General features: G+C 43.9%; 1 long non-coding RNA gene across 12 annotated transcripts in view; it reads left to right on the top strand.

Annotated features, from left to right (window-relative positions):
• Window positions 1-18,250, top strand: part of LOC142428465 (uncharacterized) — a 460,410-nt gene that overhangs the window by 278,622 nt on the left and 163,538 nt on the right. The gene's annotated exons all lie outside the window — the stretch shown is intronic.

The raw sequence follows: 18,250 nt of genomic DNA, 5'->3' as shown, positions 1-18,250 counted from the left end.
AATTGTTCTGCATCATGTTTTGCCACTATGACAATCTTGTAAGTACTTTAGGTTTTTTCCCTTTAATTCAGATGAGGAGCCCGTCTCTCTTTCTCCTGATTTCGTCAGCCTAGCATGAGGCCTTGAGGTGTCCATTTTGAGAACAAAACGAAATACCCCAGATAGCTTTTTTTAAATTCACAGCAAGAATTGAGATAAACAAGGTTGTCATGAGAGCCTAAAATGGGGAAATACATATGAGTCTATGGGCCTTTAGGGAAACTGTGTTTTTTTTTTCACAAGAAATTTGTATACTTTCAATTTTTAAAAACCGTGTATTTCCAATTTTTTAAAATAGGTAAACTCAAAATTGTAATTTAGTGATGTGATTTAGTAATTATAATTTACTACATGCATAGCCCTCGCTCCCCTGTGTTTTACAAATACTGGGTTAAAGCTGGAAGCCCTTCTTTTGGTCTCTGTTTTTATGAAAAGTGTGTGTTGGGGCATTGGACCTTCTCTAGCTCCTTAGAGAGGGGAGTAAATTCCCAGCAACATTAGTGCAAGGCTGATTCTGATTCCAAACATATCTCTTCACTGCTCCAATCTTTTCATCCATTCTGACAGATTACTCTCCCTCACCCGGCACTTCGTGACTCAGTGTGATGACCATATAGAAGTCATAGACAATACTACCAATTATAGGGTATTTTGATGAGGAACAAGTTATAGTTCATGATCAGGACCTACTCTGGATACAGTTCTTTGGTCAAGACACCTTTCAGCTATGTCCCCAAGGCGTGCTTCTCCTTGGTCCCTGGACCCTTCAGCCTGGCCTCTGCCCTCCTTGATTGAGTGGCACAAAGCTCGTTAGCACTCCAAACCACACCACCTGCCTGAAAGAGCTCAGGTCATTGGGTTGGTGAGGCCTAGACCTCTGGAGTACCAGGAGGTGCCATGTTCCACCAAGAGGCTTCCTGCCTGTAGACTCAGGTTCTTTGCTTCATGGATCCGCATACCCTTTACTCTGAATGTCAGGAAACCACTGCCTGATTCAGGCCTGTCTTTTGTTGCTTGTGCAATTGTTCCTCTGCTGCGGCTGCTGCTGCTTGAAACCATCTCCAGTGTCATAGCTTTCTGTCTCCAGGGCCTAGGAGGTTCTCAGTGCAGGGGCTTTAAGGTCATTCCCAGCCCTTCATGGTGGTCATGAGATCTCCCTTAACTGTCTCTGGTATATTTTATTTTAAGCCTAGTGCTGCGGTTCTCAACCTGTGGGTCATGACCCCTTCACAGGGATCACCCAATTCATAACAGCAGCAAAATGACAGTTGTGGAGTAGCAATGAAAATAATGTTATGGTTGGGGGGGGGGGGGTCACCGCAACATGAGGAACTGTATTAAAGGGTCGCGGCATGGGGAAGGTTGAGAACCACTGGCTTAGTGGGTTGACAAAACTGACCGATCCATTTGTTAGGGTTCCTTGCACCTTGTTTGCATGATCCCATCTCCATAAAGGGGCCATGGACCTTATGTGTATTATTAGCAGGCTGTCCAATCCTCTTGGTGGGTCACAAACACTTTACTTGCATGCTCCCACCCAATTATTACAAGGCCAAGGATAGCATATTTAAATCATTCACTGCACCATGACTAGGAAATCAATGTATCCCACCAAATAAGACTAGGTTACAGTGGCTGCTGATGCATTTGGGAGGAAATTCCGCTGAAAGCCGGAGATGTCAGAATTGACGTTCAAGTTAGGAAATAGGATTCTTTGTTTGTTTGGTTTTTGCCTTTCACCTTTCAGGAGAAAAAACAAAACAAAACCCTAACAAAAAAGTCCCTCCAAATCCTGTGATTTGACTTTTCTGATAAGTTTCCTGACGGCTCTGGAATGCCTAGTTGGGGAAGCTAACATTTGCCCCCAGGTGACATTTATTTAGTGATGTGAGAACCTAGAGCATCAGTTGACTGCATGTGTGATTATTAACAGGCCTCAGAAAAAGGCGGCCTGAAATAATAGCACCTTTGTGATCACAACTTTTTTTTTTTTTTTTTTTGCCATTGGCACTAAAGGAAAAGTGATATTTGTTATCCAATCAGGCAGGGAATTTGCCAGTGATAAGGGGGTAGAGAGGCTGCATTCTTTCCCGTATCTCCCTCTGGTAGCCACAAGTTTCTTTCTCCCAGGGAAAGATGTAAAACACTTGACCAGGGCCATAAATTCAGAGTGTCTTTTACCACCAGGGCCTTAGCAAGTCTACACGTCCCCCCTCCCCCTGTTCTTCTTTTAACTGAAAGCATGCTGATGAGGTGCTGATAGCTTTAGGAGGGGCCAAAGGAAAACAGCAAACACTTCAGCATCCAGGAAGGAGGCCCGTCTCCTTCTGCAGAGCAGACATGTGTCCGCATGTTGGAAGTTGTGGAGCTTTCCCCTTCCTCCTCAGCGTCTTACCCAAGAAGCTTGTGTGTAGAAGCAGACGGTAATTGAACTGCTGAAGAAAAGTCATCTTTCAACAGCACCCCCCACCCCCACATCCTTTTCTGTGTTGTCTAATCCAGCTTCTGGCTTCCCTGGGAATCGGACTCAGCTTGCTGACTGTCAGGGGTCTGGCTGGGATGGTCAGCAATCTCTGGTCTCAGCTTTTAGCATCCTGTAAGACAGGGACGTGGGGGTTGATGGAAGTGGAGCAGCTTTGAATTTAACTGCTTTCATTTTAAAGTTTTATTTTCCATGCGTGTTACAGCACCCTGTGAACTCTAGAATGTGTGAATGTATCCTAGGCTGGATATTTCCTTGTGAATGCAGGGCTTCGCTTTTGAGAAGCATTTCCAGAAGTGGATTTCGGCCTCCCTTCCGGTCATTCAATCAAGTGTCAGTGTATGTTACTTTCGATCCTGTTTGTATAAGGAAGATAAATGCCATGGCCAAGAAGCATGGCCAAGATTTTGCCATGGTCAAGAATTTCATGGTATCCAAGTAATTGGGAACTAGGCAGGTGGCTCTGTATGCTTACTCTGCTGCAGTACCAGACCAGGCTTGAGGGCCGCCGTGGGGTTCCCTGTAGCCCACCTGCCCTCAGGGTTGCAGCCCTGGGACCTGCAGAAGGGTGGGCCAATGCCATGTGCACGGCTGCTACAGCTTGAGCATGGACCGGCCCTGTAGCCGGTGGAGGTACATAAACCCACCTTGCTCCATGCGGGCCTCCAGTAGGCCAGTTCGACACCTGTCGTCAGAGCCAGGGCTGAGTTGGTTCGTCTGTGCCCAGGGCTTTCCTGTTCACCCTGAGGTGTCTGCATGGTGGCGTGCAGCTGCGGCGCTCCAGCCTCGCGCACTGCAGTGGCCTCTCTGCACTGAAGCACTGACTCCTTGGCCAGGGCCGTTTCTGGGACAGGAAAAACGGTCTCTTTCTGCACAGGACAAAGCAGTTAGCAGAACAGGGAAGGAATCCTGGCAGAAGAAGGGCCTTTTAAAAACTCAAAGGAAGGCCTGGGGGTGATGTAGTGAATTAAGAGTTAGACTTCTCCCTGCAAGGTCAGCAGTTTGAAACCGTGCAGCTGCTCCAGGAGAGCAAGATGAGGCTTTATACTCCTGTGTTAGTCTGTGTAGACTAGAGAGAGCTTTATATACAAGAGCGATTGAAGTCCAGATCAAGTCCAAAAGTCCAATATTAGCCCATATGCCCAACACCAATCTCTAAAGTCCTCTTCAGACTCACGAAACACATGCAATGGTGTCGAATGCAGGAAGATCACAGGGAAGTGAGTGGGTGGGAAGTCTTGTGGATCCAATGGTGTTGTAAGCCTCTCAGCAGGGCTCTCCACATGGCTCCTCCAGCTCCCAGGGCTCTGGCTGCATCAGGGTAGCTTCATGTGGCTTCTCGTCAGAAATGTCTCGCAGGGAGTGAGCAAAGAGAGAGAGTGTCTCCTGCTTCCAAGGAGGAATACAGGAGTTGCCAGAATCCTCAGGAGAAGGCCATGCCCCACACAGAAGGCCTCATTGGCTATGACCTGATTGACAGGCTATTCTCCACCCCTTCACTCTTCACTCTCACAAATTGACAAATGATCATATAACTGCCATAACTCCTGTAAAGATTTCCAGGCATGGAGACCCAAAGGGTCCTGCTGTGTGCTATAGGGTCGGTCTGAGGCGAAGTGGATTCAAGGGTAGTGAGTGAGGTCTGCTGCTCCGGAACCCAAGGTCCATGTCCGCAGGCACCGGGACCAAGGCTCCACATGAAATCTTTTAGACAGACATTCAAGCCAGGATCGTACACAAAAAGTACTGCACAGCGTGTTTATGCAAGTAAACCAGTGGGGATTCTGTGGGGTTCAAAAATGTTTAATACATTTTGTGTGTATGTGTGTAAAAATATGGTACCATCTGATTATTGAGAGCTAAAGTATTTCTGTAGGTGCCTCAGAAGGTTTGCCTCTTCCACTGGGGGGAGGGCACAGTGGGTTGGGTCATGCTTGTCTCTAGCCCCGAGCTTCCTGTTGCACTGGAGTTGAACTGAGGCTGGCTAGCAGCTGATACGACACCATCTTGGGTGTGTGGTGGCTCCTTTTCCTTTTCTTAGTAGATACACACTACATTGAATCTTCCTTTTCAAAACACAAAACAGAATTTAGGCTTGCTTTGTAAAACTTATAGCTATGTGTGGGCGCTTCTGACATGGGAGGTATTGTCCTCCTGCTTACCTCCTTCCAAGGCACTGTCTATTGATACAAGATACATTTTAATCACTTTTATGATATAGCACACAGGGAACTCTCCAGGAAAACTCAGCCCAGGACACCCTGCTCCACCCCTTCTCAGCCCCTGGATGGCTGCGCTACTCAGATCGCACCTAGTCACCGTTCCAGACCCTTGGAGAGTTCTCCAGTGACAAGGAAAGGCCTCACGGCATATTAGACTACTGTCTTTTAAGGTGTTTGTTAGAGATGAGCATAGGACTTCTGGTCTTGCCTTCCTTGTCTGAGAGCATCCGGTTTGCCAGGGCCGTGGCATGGTATAGATCACTTTGCTCAGTACATGAATAAACTGGCAGCGCTCCACGCAGCCACATAGATTTAGGTTCCCGGTCTCTTTTCTCTTTGGGGGGGCCCCTCAGGATCTCTTTCAGTTTAGGGCTCTCAAAACTTACTGTCCCCGAGTTAACTCCCATGCATAGCAACCCTGTAGGACAGGTGGAACTGCCTTGTGGGCTCCCAAGCCTGTAACTCTCTTAAGGGAGCAGAAAGCCTCCTCCTTCTCCCACAAAGCCACTGGTGGCTTCCAGCCACGGACCTTGTCGTGAGCAACCCAATTCGTAACCAGAGCGCCCATTGATATCAAAAACTGCAGTGAAGGAATTTCATCGTGCATCTGAAATATCAGCTGTTGAAAAAGTCTCTATTTTAATTAAAAGGGGGAGGGGTTAATGTAAAACATAATTTCACAATCAAGTGGAATGCAGAGTTTCTGGAATCGTCGTGGCTGGATGAACCCCTGGGCTGGGGTCCTCCTCAGTCAGGATAGAGTCGATTACTGTGGGTTTTGAGATAATTATTAAATCTTAAGTCATTAATTCATCATTAAAATAATCATTAAAGGCCAAATATTAACCAAATATTCGTAAGCAAAAATATTCAATGATGTCTTCTTTAAACCAAACAATGATGCCGTCTAATAATTAGCAAAGAATATGTACCTGGAGCCTTGTACAAGGGAGCTTCAAAAAGTGGGTGAGAAAACAGAATTGAGAGATAATGGGATTTTTCCATGAACTTTTTGAAATTCCTTACAGGGAATCTAATGCACCAGATAGGTTCGCTAGGAAGCCGAGGGGCAGGGAGTCCCTGCCAATGGAGGAGGAATGCTTCTGGAAGGGTGAGAAGGTTGCACCACTTGGAGAGTGTCATCAGGGCGGCAGGATTGCACGTGTAGGATTGTTGGATTGCCACATGTTGTCAGGTGCATACTTTCAATGGCAGTCCCAGCACACCTGGTGGAGCACGGTCTGACTCTGACACAGCGTGGGTTTTTGCTCGAGTTTCCTAATTCCTCCTCCTTAAGGGATTTTCCCACTAGCATTTCCTAAATACCGTATTGGATCGTTAGCCCACCTGGCACGGGTGTTTAGTGATTCACTGCGAGCATTCAGCCCTTCCACATTTCCCGCCAGACAACCGCAGGACCCTCTAGCCGTCTTCCAATGAAAGTTTCCTGAATGTCCCTGAGGCCCAGAAGTTAGTCCAACTTTGAGGATTAATAACATGTCACACATAGAATCTCTCAACTTATCTGAAGGTAATCGAGTCTGGGACCCACTGTTGAGATCACTCAGAATCTCAGCATTATCATCATTCTGTGTTATCGTGTTGCGTCCTCAAGCAGCATCTTTCCTAACGAATTAACGATGCACACGAGATAACGAAGATGGAAGAGAGGTTATTAAAACGCCAGTGGCATGCTTTCTACTGACTTACGAGCAGCTACTTAAGGGACAGTCATTTTTTGTGGTGTGAACATGCAGCTCCAGTTAATGGCTCAATGTCAGGCTCTCCTCCACTGGTGGATGGCTTGCGGTGGCCCCAGACGAGGTCTAGCTCGTGATTTCCAAAGGGCAGAGGGATCCCAACGTCGGAGCGCTCTGTTTGTGTTCATGCACGTGGGGCTTACGTAGATGAAATTATTCCAAAGATTATGATATTACATACGAGTGAAATTAGGGTGTGCGCATTGGGTTTTTTACATCTTTATTTGGAGATTTTTTCTCTTTAGACTTTTTAGTCCAATTACCTGATGGTTTGAGAGAACACACGTGTGTGTCATTTCAATCATTGCAAATCGGTCGAGATTTATTTTATGACCCGAAACGTCATCAGTCTCAGGGAGTGTTCCATTTCCACGCAAAATAAATGAATGAATGAATGAATGAATGAATGAATAAATAAATAAATAAGTGAAAAAGAGGATGTATGCCCTGCTGCTATGGTGGAGTGCGTTATAAATGTCAGTTGAACCATCTGTCAATCCCACGTGTCAAGGGCCGTCCTCTTTATCGCCGACCCTCTACTTTAGCAAGCATGATGTCCTTCTCCAGGGACTGGATTCTCCTATGTGACGTGGCGCTTCTCGTGACCACTGGTAGTTTTCTGGTTTTGCCCTACAGTCTACTTGGTCCGATACTAGAAATATCTATACACACAGACTGTCTTCTCTTTCACTCAGGGTTTTATTTAGAGATAATAGTGGATTTAATTGTAAGAGGGAATACAGAGAAATTCTATATAGCCTTTACATAATGATCTTCAATGATAACATCTTATAAGGCTGTAGTACAATATCATTACCCAGATAGTCACATTTCCCCATATTCCCACATCTCACATTCCCTCTCTCTCTCCCCTAACACCACCCCCACCCCTTCTGTGCAATTTCAGCACATTTTCCAGGATTCCCCACCACAATCCCAATACATAGAACTTCCATCAACATAAAGACCTCTTGTATCAAGCATTTTTAATGACACCCACCTCCACTCACCCAGCCCCTGACTCTCATCCTTGCACTGCATGATGGAGCGCATTTCTAGGTTTCCATGTTGCGTTCAGGCCACGGAAGAGCACAGAGCACCAAGAAAACCACTGTTTAGTTGTCTTTGAATTTCAGTAGTCTTCTTGGATCTTCCTGTTGCTAGGTAGTCTTCCTGCTCCTCCATGTTGTTGGTTCAGGTTTTATAGTTATGTTCCATGGGAAAGATTGAGAGAATCACAAGTCTGACCTAATCCATACTTACCAAAAAACCAAAGGCACTGCCATCAACTCGATGCAGACTCACAGTGACCCCCTGTGGGTCCCCAATGCTGTAACTGTTGAAGAGAGTAGAAAGCCCAGTCTTCCTCCCAAAGAGCTGGTGGTTTCTAGGCACCAACCTTGTGGAGTACAACTCAGGGTGAACCCAGTACATCAGCAAGGCTTGAATTCATAAAATTCTATTTTTACAACACAGTGGATCTCCTCTTTCTCTCCAACTAAAAATGTCATGCATGTAGGGACTACAATGGTGAGGGAAAGGTGCAGGTACAGGTCCAGGCAGTGTTTCTTTCTGTTGCACACAAGGTCACTAAGGATCAGAAAACTCTCAATGTCACCTAACAACAACAGCAACAACAACATGGTCATTTCTATTCTGTTCATGAGTCTGCCATGGTTTCAAGGAATCTGGATGGTCATGAAATATAGTTAGGACTTCTGTATGTAGAACTATGATAAATAATCTGATGGCAACATATGTACAAATAAGCTTCATACACTTGATGTATGGACTAAGAGATCTCAAGAAAATTACTTTAAAAAGGAATCTAGGTAAAGTAGCTGAGAATGAGAAACAGGCATATGATATATAGAATGATGATTTTGATCAGCTTAATTTAAAAGCCAGGCTGATCCTGCAGAGATTGGATAATTGTCTTCAATGCAAGAAGAGACATGCTACATTTAATATGTCAGTCCTGTTCTCGAGGGCAATCCACCAGTGGGTGACGCTGTCAACGATTCAGAGGAAAATGTTAATTTTTTCTACTTGATTGTGTTCCACATTCATGGCAGCTAACTGAGCAGAAACTCATCATCATGATCAAAAATAGCCAAAAATTATTGCTAATCTTGTTAGGAAACCACGTTTTATGTAAAGCCTCCAAAGAAACACAAACCCGCTGTCCTTGAGCTTCTTGGCTTCCATGTCAGGCCAAAGGAGATTCAGGATCTTGGTGACACTGAGTCACAATTCAGTCACAGAAGTCAGACACTGGCTTTGATTTTTAAGAGGAAAAATGCGCCAAAGAGTTCCTGGTAAAATTCAATGGAAAGATAAAGGATTTTTTTCCTATGAACATTTTGATGCCCCTTCATATGTTTTGACACAGATAATTAATTAATTGGGTGGCACTTGCTGTCGGGACTAGAGGAGCACCTGGATGGTGAGGGTGGCAGTGCTATCTAGAGATGAGCTACGGCAGGAAGCTCTGCTGGCCACTGTTGGAGTTCTGCCCAGTCTTCCCTGGAGGAGACCCTGGGGATATGGTATTCCTACTGCAGAGGCCTGTGCTGTGGATGCTACAGATCTGATGCTGCTAAACCTGTGAGCGTCACATGCAAATACATTCCACCATCTTCCACTTCCCTACAGGGATGGTGCTAACTAACAAGCATTCAAATGCTTAGTTTTAAAAATCATATAATGTGCTCTCTTAAGGCGCCTTGGGACTCTAGGGAGTTAGGTATTGGGCTTCTAACCTAGTGAGAAATCCACCTGGAAGGGGAAAAAACGGGAGTGCTGTCTGCTCCCATAAAGACTTGCAGTCTCAGTCCAAAAAAACTGTAAAGGAGAAATCCACCTGGATTCAACCTCTGGTGAATCCCCTCTGACCATAGACCAGGGATGTGAAGAGCCTGGCTATGGAATGTATTGGAAAGTTTGCTGCAGATGCCACGGTGTTAAAATTTAACACGTCCACTAGATCCATTTAAATTTGTCTTGTTTTTGATATTTTTGGCTTTCTTTCGATTGAGGTTTTTTTTAATCTTTTTTACTTTGTTATTGTTGATAGGTATATTAAAGATATATATGTTTGTATATGTTGATAGATATGCTCTATCGAGACAGTGACTGGATTCAGGAGGGCATGGCAGGGAAGCCTGGGGGGTTGGGGAGCTAATCAGGGTGAGCACAAGAATGAAGAAAGTGATCCACAGCAGATTGTGGTGATGGTCGCACACGCCTCCTTGAGGCGATTGCACTATTGAATTGTGTGAAACGTGAGCTAGATACAAATAAATCACTAAAGAAAACAGGAAGCTACGAATCGGTATCACCATTTAATTTCAGAAGGCAACTCGGACATCTTTTGAAACTAGTGGTCAGTGTTTGAGTGTCTCATTGCTCTAGCATTTAGTATTGTCAGTCTTTAGCATTGTAGCCAAGGTCCGCAGTTCAAAACGACCAGCCATTCAGATGGAAAGATGAGGCTTTCTACTCCCATAAAGAGTGACAGCCTCAGAAACCCACAGAGGCAGTGCTACCCTGCCCTACTGGGTTCTTGTGTGTCAGAATCAGTTGATGGTGGTGAGTTTTCTAGTGACTGGTGGTGTAGTACTATTCGTATGTGGTTTTCATGTGCATTTCCCGCCTCATGGCTAAAGGAACTTGGGGGCTTACCGTATGCTTACTGAACATTAACGTATACTGTTTCCACAAACCTTATTTAACTTTTGCTCTTTTTCTTTCTGGCTCTTCTGTTTTCTTCTTGACTTGTAAGAGTTCTTTGGATTCTTTGGGAATGAGCCCCGGAACGGCTGTCTGCGCTGCAACTGTGTTCCCACTCAGTGATTTGTCATTTTGCTCTCATAATGGTGCCTTGTGATGGACAGAAGACATTGGTGTTCATGTCGTCATATTTTTCAGTCACTTCCTGTATGGTTCCTGTTATTTGTATTTTATTGAAGCGCCTTTGTTTCTGTTCCCAATCTTGTGATTTTCTGAAAGATTGATTGTTTTATTTTTCACTTACAGATAGATCCACTAGCAATGTCACCAGGAATTGGCTTTCATATATCCTGTTTAATAAAATGTCAATACTTTTTATTTCCCAATATTTGTTGTGGATGTAAGCATTAAACCCCAAAGTTGTTGAAAAATCTTGCAATATCATGAGCTTCATCATCAAATGCCCATCTTTGTGGGCTCTTTCTCAGCTCTCCTCTGGTAGAGTACACGCTTTCCTTAGGTGACCATCCACGACGAACTTCTCCCTCCTCTGCTTGTCCCCTTGCATGGACTTTGCAGCCATTTCCTTTTAAGATTTGGATGGGAATGCATCCCTCGTCAGCAATGGTACCAGTTCTCACTCGTTCTTTTATGAACGCAGTATTCAGAATTCATCCCTATGCTTAACCACAACTCGCCTGCTAGACATATCCCACGTTTAGGTTTGGCAACCTGCTGGCCATGTCTTCCATGGCAAAGCATTGGTGCTTCCTGTCCTCTCCTATCCTTGAAGAAGCCTGTGGAAAAGAAAGCTTCATGAAGATGGTTCTGAGTTCACCGTGTTTAAAGAGTAATTAAGAATAATTGAAAAGGGAAAGACGGGCAGACCTTATACATAGTACTTTCAAAAGAAGCATTAACATCTTCAAACTCTGCATCGTGAGCCAGTGCTCTGGCATATCTTTGCTAAAGGTTAACGGAATTGTTTAGACATTTGTCATGGCTGGACATCTGTTTGCAGTATCCAGCTTATTCCTGTGCTGGTGAAATTTCTGTAATTACTTTGTATGAGCTGAGAATGGCTATTGTTTTAAAAAAGAATGTGGCTGTAAGGAACTCTTAGCAACCCAGAGGGCTGGCAATATTAATCTACAACAGAAAGATAGAAATCTTGATTCCTTTGCCATGCAATGCATCGGGTCCTAGAACTGCTCTCAGGATTGCATTGGTGATTTTCGACGCCATGTCCCCTTTGATTGTCTCTGACAGCCATGCACAAAAGCCATGAAGCTAGATTTCTGGATCCAGGAGGTTCACTTTACAGGGATCGTGGGGTCCGGATGATGGGTTCCACTTCTGACTCTGGAAGATTCCCCCAATCTGCTTTCAGGATGACAATCACAACGTATCCTGTTAACGGTTATTCACTGTTAACTTTTCAGGCCCATGCAGGAAAGCGTCATTTGGTGGGCGTTACAGAGAATTTGGCTTGAAGAGCCAAGTTAAACCCCACCCTGGTTAAGGATTCAAGATTCTAAAGGCTCAACCAGGATGCAAGCAGAGTCAGGACGTTTATCACTATGCTGTTCTCACCAGGCCTTGATGCCAAGCCATTTTACTGTACGTTGGATGGCTCTTTGCGATTCATATCAGGATTGCGTAAGCATAGTGTATTTTGTTGTATGTAAATTGATGGACCCCCATGTCCCACCAACGGGTCCTGAATTGGCATCTCTGCTTAATCAGCACATTTCTGCTTGCAGAGCATGATTGAATTGGTTGAACTGATTTGAATTCCCTCATCTCATTGTTTTCACTATTTAACAATGTCCATCTCTTTGTTGTTCCTTAGACCCCCATCTCGCTTTCCCTATAATAGTCTCCATTGTCCTTCATCGCTACTTTTCTTTGTCTCCTGCCACCCATCTGCAAAGGCCCATGTCCCCCCCCTGTGACCTTGAAGCTTTCACCTCTTCTCTGAGTGCTCACTCAATTTGTCGTCTCTGTCTGGCATTTTGTCACACAGTTCTTTTCTGGCTTCTCTATTTTGAATGTTTTCTTGTGCACGCGCACTCTGTTTCCATACCCTAGATATCAGGCTGCTCAGCAACGATTGTGTGTCCTTAATTTCGTAGATCCATGAATCTGCTTTCGGGATCTTCATTCGGTTGCAACGTTTCATTGTCAGTCTTGTCTTAAACTAGCTTTGCCTGATGTGGGTGACTGCGCAGCAGATTCAGGCGGATTGGCACGGTGGCTGTAGCAGTGAGCTCAGACACAGCCGTGGTGAGGTTGGCACAGGGCTGGACAGTGTTTTCTTCTGTCGAACCTTGGCCTGCTGTGAGGTAGCACCAACTCAACAGCACCTAAAAGCGAGTATGATGTTGTAGAGTTAGATGCCCATGTATCCTATCTACTCCCATTTTCATATTCTTGGTTCTTCAGATATATTTGAAGATTAACTTACCATATGCCTTTAGATAATATGCATTTATTTTAAGTGGTCTTTCCTTTGTAGATTCAAGTTGAGGTTTTATATATTTATACAATCTCCCCATTAATAAGCACAGTCTCTGTCTCCATTTATTGAAATCTTCTTTAGCTTTCCACACAATGGTATCATGGATTTGGTTCTAGGAACCATATGATATTTATTACAATATGAATATGTTATTTAAAAAAATTTCTGAATGCTTTTTAGTGACTTCTAGCAATACTTCTGGTGTTTTAATGTTCACGAATACCTAGGAATCTTGTAAAAGTCTTCTTAGATTTATTACTTGCTAGATTCGAATGGATTTTCTAATATGTAAACAATATGGAGCCTTTAGATATTTTTTTAAGTTCCAATTTTCATCTATTTCTCATTATTACTTTATTGTATTGCATACCTGGTTGCCTAGATGGCTAAATGCCTCCTTTCCTCGGGTAGTTGCATCATTTCATGCCAACTTGATAAATGGAATGTAGAGGTGGAGTTTAGACTATCAACAGGTCACAAGTTAACAACGCCCGGAGGTTTCCAGGAATTTCCTCTTTTTTTTTTTTTCTTCCTGAAGGCAGAACACACACTCTGCTTCACCTTCCTGTTGATGAGCCACATAGAGCCAAGCTGATGGCAGCCAGAGCCCTGGAAATGCTTCCACCGCCACTGGATCCATAAGACTTTCCACCAGCTGGCCTGTGATCTTCCTGCATTTGACATCATTGCATGTGCTGCGTAAATCTGAAGAGGAATTTATGCACCAGAATTGGACATACGGGCTAATATTGGGCTTATGGACTTGATCTGGATTGGGCTGGGATGTTTTCTTAAAATACATCTGAGTGTCTCTGAACGTGTTTCTCTAGTCGACCTGGACTAACACATTTCCCATGAGACCAGAAGGACTGGAAGGTGCCTTGCTAACAGCAGAAAATATTTTTTCAATGATTCCATAGAAGAATCATGAACAAAAAGCAGAAAAGTGCAGAACAGTATTTCCACATTCTCATAGACTCCACTTCCTGAATCATGAAAGTTGGAAGAACCCCAGAAATGAAGTGCCCAGAGATAATCTTTATACCATCAACCAACTATACCCCTTAAAATCTTCTGAAGTCCAAACAGCTGTGCCAATGGCTAGTTAAAAAATAAGTGCCTGCCTGGAGAATTCTGGTCAAGCTGGAGTCAAATTGCCAAGAGCAAGTTGAAAGATTCCAAAGCAATCTTCGAAGGCAGAGACTTTATGTTAACGGAGAAGGAACAATTGGGGAAGGAAGGACGAGGCTGGTGGCATAGCTCAAAGAATATAACTAGTGAATTGGTGTCCATTTTTCTGTGCATTTTCTCAACTACAAATTAAATAAAATAATACATTTTAAATGGTTACTGGAAGCCCTCGATTTTTCCCCTAGGTCTTTAGAGCTTCGCCCATAACTGGCATCTTCATCATAGATTTTGGTGTTATGGTAAATTTGAACTATATCTTGAGACATAAAAGCACATGCTATAAATTCTTGTGTCTTTCATAAAGTTTCTAGTTCTGAAGATAAATACCACCACTAATAGGTTGGTTCTTTCCTTCTCCTAAAGATCCATGTAATTTGTAAATATGTTAACAAGTATGGTTTGGGTGTTTGCATGTTTTAATCTCTGGGGAAGCAGTTAGGCACCTGCAATCATCGCTGCTTTTTCTTTCATTAGCCTTGTCATCTACCTTAATAATCTCTAAAAGAACAGAGAACAGCTTTCACATAATCCATCATTTCCTAAGTTTTACTTTTTTACTATTACTGTTGTCTTTTTCACCTTAAGTAGGATCGTCGAATCATTTTCAGCTGTCTTCTCATGAAAGGATTGAAATGTATTTTTATTTTTCATCTTAACAGCATGTTGAGCAAGAGGCATTAATTGTATGGAATCTATGTAATGTAGTAGAGAAATGATTTTATTGTTTTAGATGCATTTAACAGGAATCAACACACACATTGGCTGGATGTTTTTATGTGTATTTAACAGAAGATTTACGTCAGGCCTTGATTAATAGTATTCAACGAAGTGTGTTAACATCTTAGACAAGGGTTTTGGATTTGCTATCTTCATAAGTATGCTAGTGTTGCATTAGGTTTTTAAGACTCTGCTGTATGGGGTACAAAAGCAATAGATGGTTTATCTGCCTGGATTATTTCTTGTCATGTTGTGTATACTCTGTTTAAATCATCCTACTTATTTATTTGCTATTGCTTTGCTCTTAGTTAGCGTTTGCTTGGCCTGTCTTTTCTAATCCTTCTTCCTTTGCCTTGGACTTTTCTTAGGTTTCTCTCTGTTGAAAGATCGGTTGATTTCTTTCAATAGCCTCTGTTTGCCCGAAGAAGAAGAATGAATGAGTTTGGGTGCTGGTGCTGGTGAAGACAGGGACTGTCAACAGAACAAAGACATCTGTTTTGGAGAAATACAGCTAGAGGGAATGATGGTGAGGCTTTGTCTCAGGTACTTAGGACATGTGCTCAAGAGCGGCCAGTCCCTGGACAAGGGCATCGTGCTTGGTAAAGTTGTGGGGCAGTGAACAGAAAGATGATGGTTGACAAGAGAAGGATTGATACAGTGGTTGCAACAGTGAGCTCAAACCCAAGAATGATTGTGAGGATGGTGCTGGACAGTTAACATTTCCCTTGTGTTGTACACTCTGTCAGAATAGAGTCAGAACGGACTGGTTGGCACGTAACACCATCTCCACCATTCCTATTGTGTTATTATTCATGGACAACTTATTTTATTTTGGGGGTACTCTTTTTCTGTTTTGTCTTTTTATGACTCGATTTCATAAAATTCTCTCCGTCTGTTAGATTGGAAGGGAGAGATTAAATTTCTAATATATTGAGTGATCATTTAAAATGTGTAATATGATGTATATTATTTAACTACAAAAATTCCAGTAAAATCTACTCTTAATCAGATGTCCTCTGCTAACTCTCTGTGTTCTCTGGAGTGTATTCACACACCTGTTCATCTGACTTAGCTGTCCGTGTATCCACTCATCAGTGAATGTTCGCTATTGTTGTCATTGCAGGATTGCGTGGGCGTTGGTGTTCATGTTGCGTCAGTCTGCCTCTTGTGTGATGCTCAGTGTCTGCCTCTGCCTTTGTCATGATGCTCTGGCCTCCTCTATTGTGTGCTGCCTTTCCCTATATCCAAGTTAGTACGTTTTCTACGGAGTGAATGGTTTATCCTTCTTCTCTCCCCCTCCCCCTGACTAACTCCGTATAATTTTGCTGTGTATAAACCTTTCCCAACCTTTTTGCCATAGCGATCTCATGCGTTGTCCTTTTGTGGTGAGCTAATTCCATTCTGCATAATGTCTCTAGGTCTGTGAGTGTTATGGGCTATTTCACAGATTTGTGTTACCTTTGGGATGTTGCATACATTCCACTGTGTGTATGTGTCACAGCTTGCTTGTCCACTCAATCCATGATAGATACATTCCTATCTATTGATAGATAGAAGACAGATTACTAGCATCTTTGGGGTATTGTGAGATTTGCTGTAAAGAGCATGCACACATGGCTGTAGGGTCTGTAGAGTCTGTCGTGGTGGCATTGCGGGTTTGGATCGCATTTCTCTTTATGTTTTTTCAAGAAGCACTATATTGCTTTCTATAATGGTCGCACCATTTTATATTCCCACCAGCGGTATATTAGCATTCTCGTCTCTCCAAGCTCTCACACGATAGGTAGGCTTCTCTAACTTGGCCTTTTAATAAAGGCGATGTTTCTAAGTGACTACGGCATTCTGACAGTTTAGCACCTGTGGCCGGGGATGGTTGATTTTTTTCTACTGTGGCAGTGAATCATTCATATTATATTGGTTTAATCTACACACTACCACGCACTTATCCATTGCTTATCTGTGGACTTCTGTGTGATTTCCATTATTTTTGCTCTTCATAGCAGTGCTGATGTGCACATTTTTATACCTACCAACGGTCACGCATGACCGGGAGCTTCCAAGGGAAACTGGGTTGTGGGCATTGCCCTTGGATCCATCAGGTATACCTGCCAACCACCACTGGCTTACAACTCTGGGCTCAGCAGACCAACCGCCTGGCCCTTCTGCCAGTTGCCTTTTCTCTTTTAATGATCGCAGGGCATTTTGAGGACTGTGACCACCCAGCTTTCGAATGCAAGTCACGACCTTCCTATGAAGTCTCCTTTGAATAGAGATGGAGTACAGCCCGCAGCCTCTACCTGGGACTGCTAACTGTGAGGCCGGCAGTTCTCATTCACCAGTTGCTTCAAGGGAGAAAGACGGGACTTTTGTAGAGTGAGGGAAATGAAGAAAAGCAGCTTTACTATTCTGATTTTTTATGGATATCAGCCACTTTCCAATCAGGGCCATTTGTTCCTCTGGGGGACTTATGAAAGTGTCTCAAGACGTTTCTGATAGTCAGGAACAGGTAGGGGCTAAGTTGTTTTTCTGTTGGCCTCAACACCCCCCCACACCCCCTCTCACACTGTGTCTTTGGAAGTTTGCTTTTTGAAACGGCCAGATAGTAGAGCTAGTTAAGAATTGTACGCATGCTTTCTAAGAAGTGTTCAATTAGTATGAAACACAAGATTGATCATCAAGAAGTAACATGTACTGAAGTGCTCAGTACACGATAAAATAATCAGGATTAATTTCTATTTGTGTCTGTCATTAGCATTCGATCTCGAAGTGTTGATGTTGTTGTTAGGTGCTAATGAGTCAGTCCCCCACATTGCAACCCTGTGGCCCACCGACTGAAGCCCTGCCTGCACTCTCTTCTTCACAAGGCTGCTGGGCTTCAGTTCCTTGCTGCAGCCCCTGTGCCAAGCTCATCTCATTCAGGGTCTTCCTCTTTGCGGCCGACCTTGTATCGAACATGATGGCTTTCTCCCAGGACTGGTCACTCTTAGCAACCCCGCCGCAGTAGGTTCTAAGAAGCATCCTTATTGTACTTTTTCCTAGACGGATCGGCTTGTCCTTCTGCCAATTCATGGTGCATCCAGTATTCTTCCCCATCGTTCGAATGCATCAGTCCTCCTTTGGTTTTCCTTATTAAGTGTCCAGCTTATTTATATTAATCTGAGATGATTGGAAACCCAGCTAAATAGAATTCCGTACATCTTGTTGGGAATTCTGCACGGAGCCACCTAACAGGCCCACCGGTGACACGGTGATTAAACACGCAGCTCATAATAGAAAAGTGGGCAGTCAGAACCCACAGAATAGGTCACAGCTCTATTCTGCCCCACAGGGTCCCCACGAGTCGGAAGCAAACTGAGGGCTGTGGGTTCATGGGACTTTCCTTCTTCTGGGTTAGGCATTCGGCTGTTAACCCCCAGGTGGCTGATTCAAAGCTACCCACCGTTCCAAGGCAGAGAGAGAAGGCGGCCTGCTTTTGCAGAGATGCGCGAAGTTGTAAACCCCGTGTATCCGTTCTGCTCAGCCCCCAGGGTCATTGGGACTCGGCCTCCACTCAGTGGCAATGGATTGCTTGGGTTTGGGTTTCTTC

Source organism: Tenrec ecaudatus, chromosome 1 (genome assembly GCF_050624435.1).
Source record: "Tenrec ecaudatus isolate mTenEca1 chromosome 1, mTenEca1.hap1, whole genome shotgun sequence".
NCBI lineage: Eukaryota > Metazoa > Chordata > Mammalia > Afrosoricida > Tenrecidae > Tenrec > Tenrec ecaudatus.
This window is presented reverse-complemented; position numbering and strand designations above follow the sequence as displayed.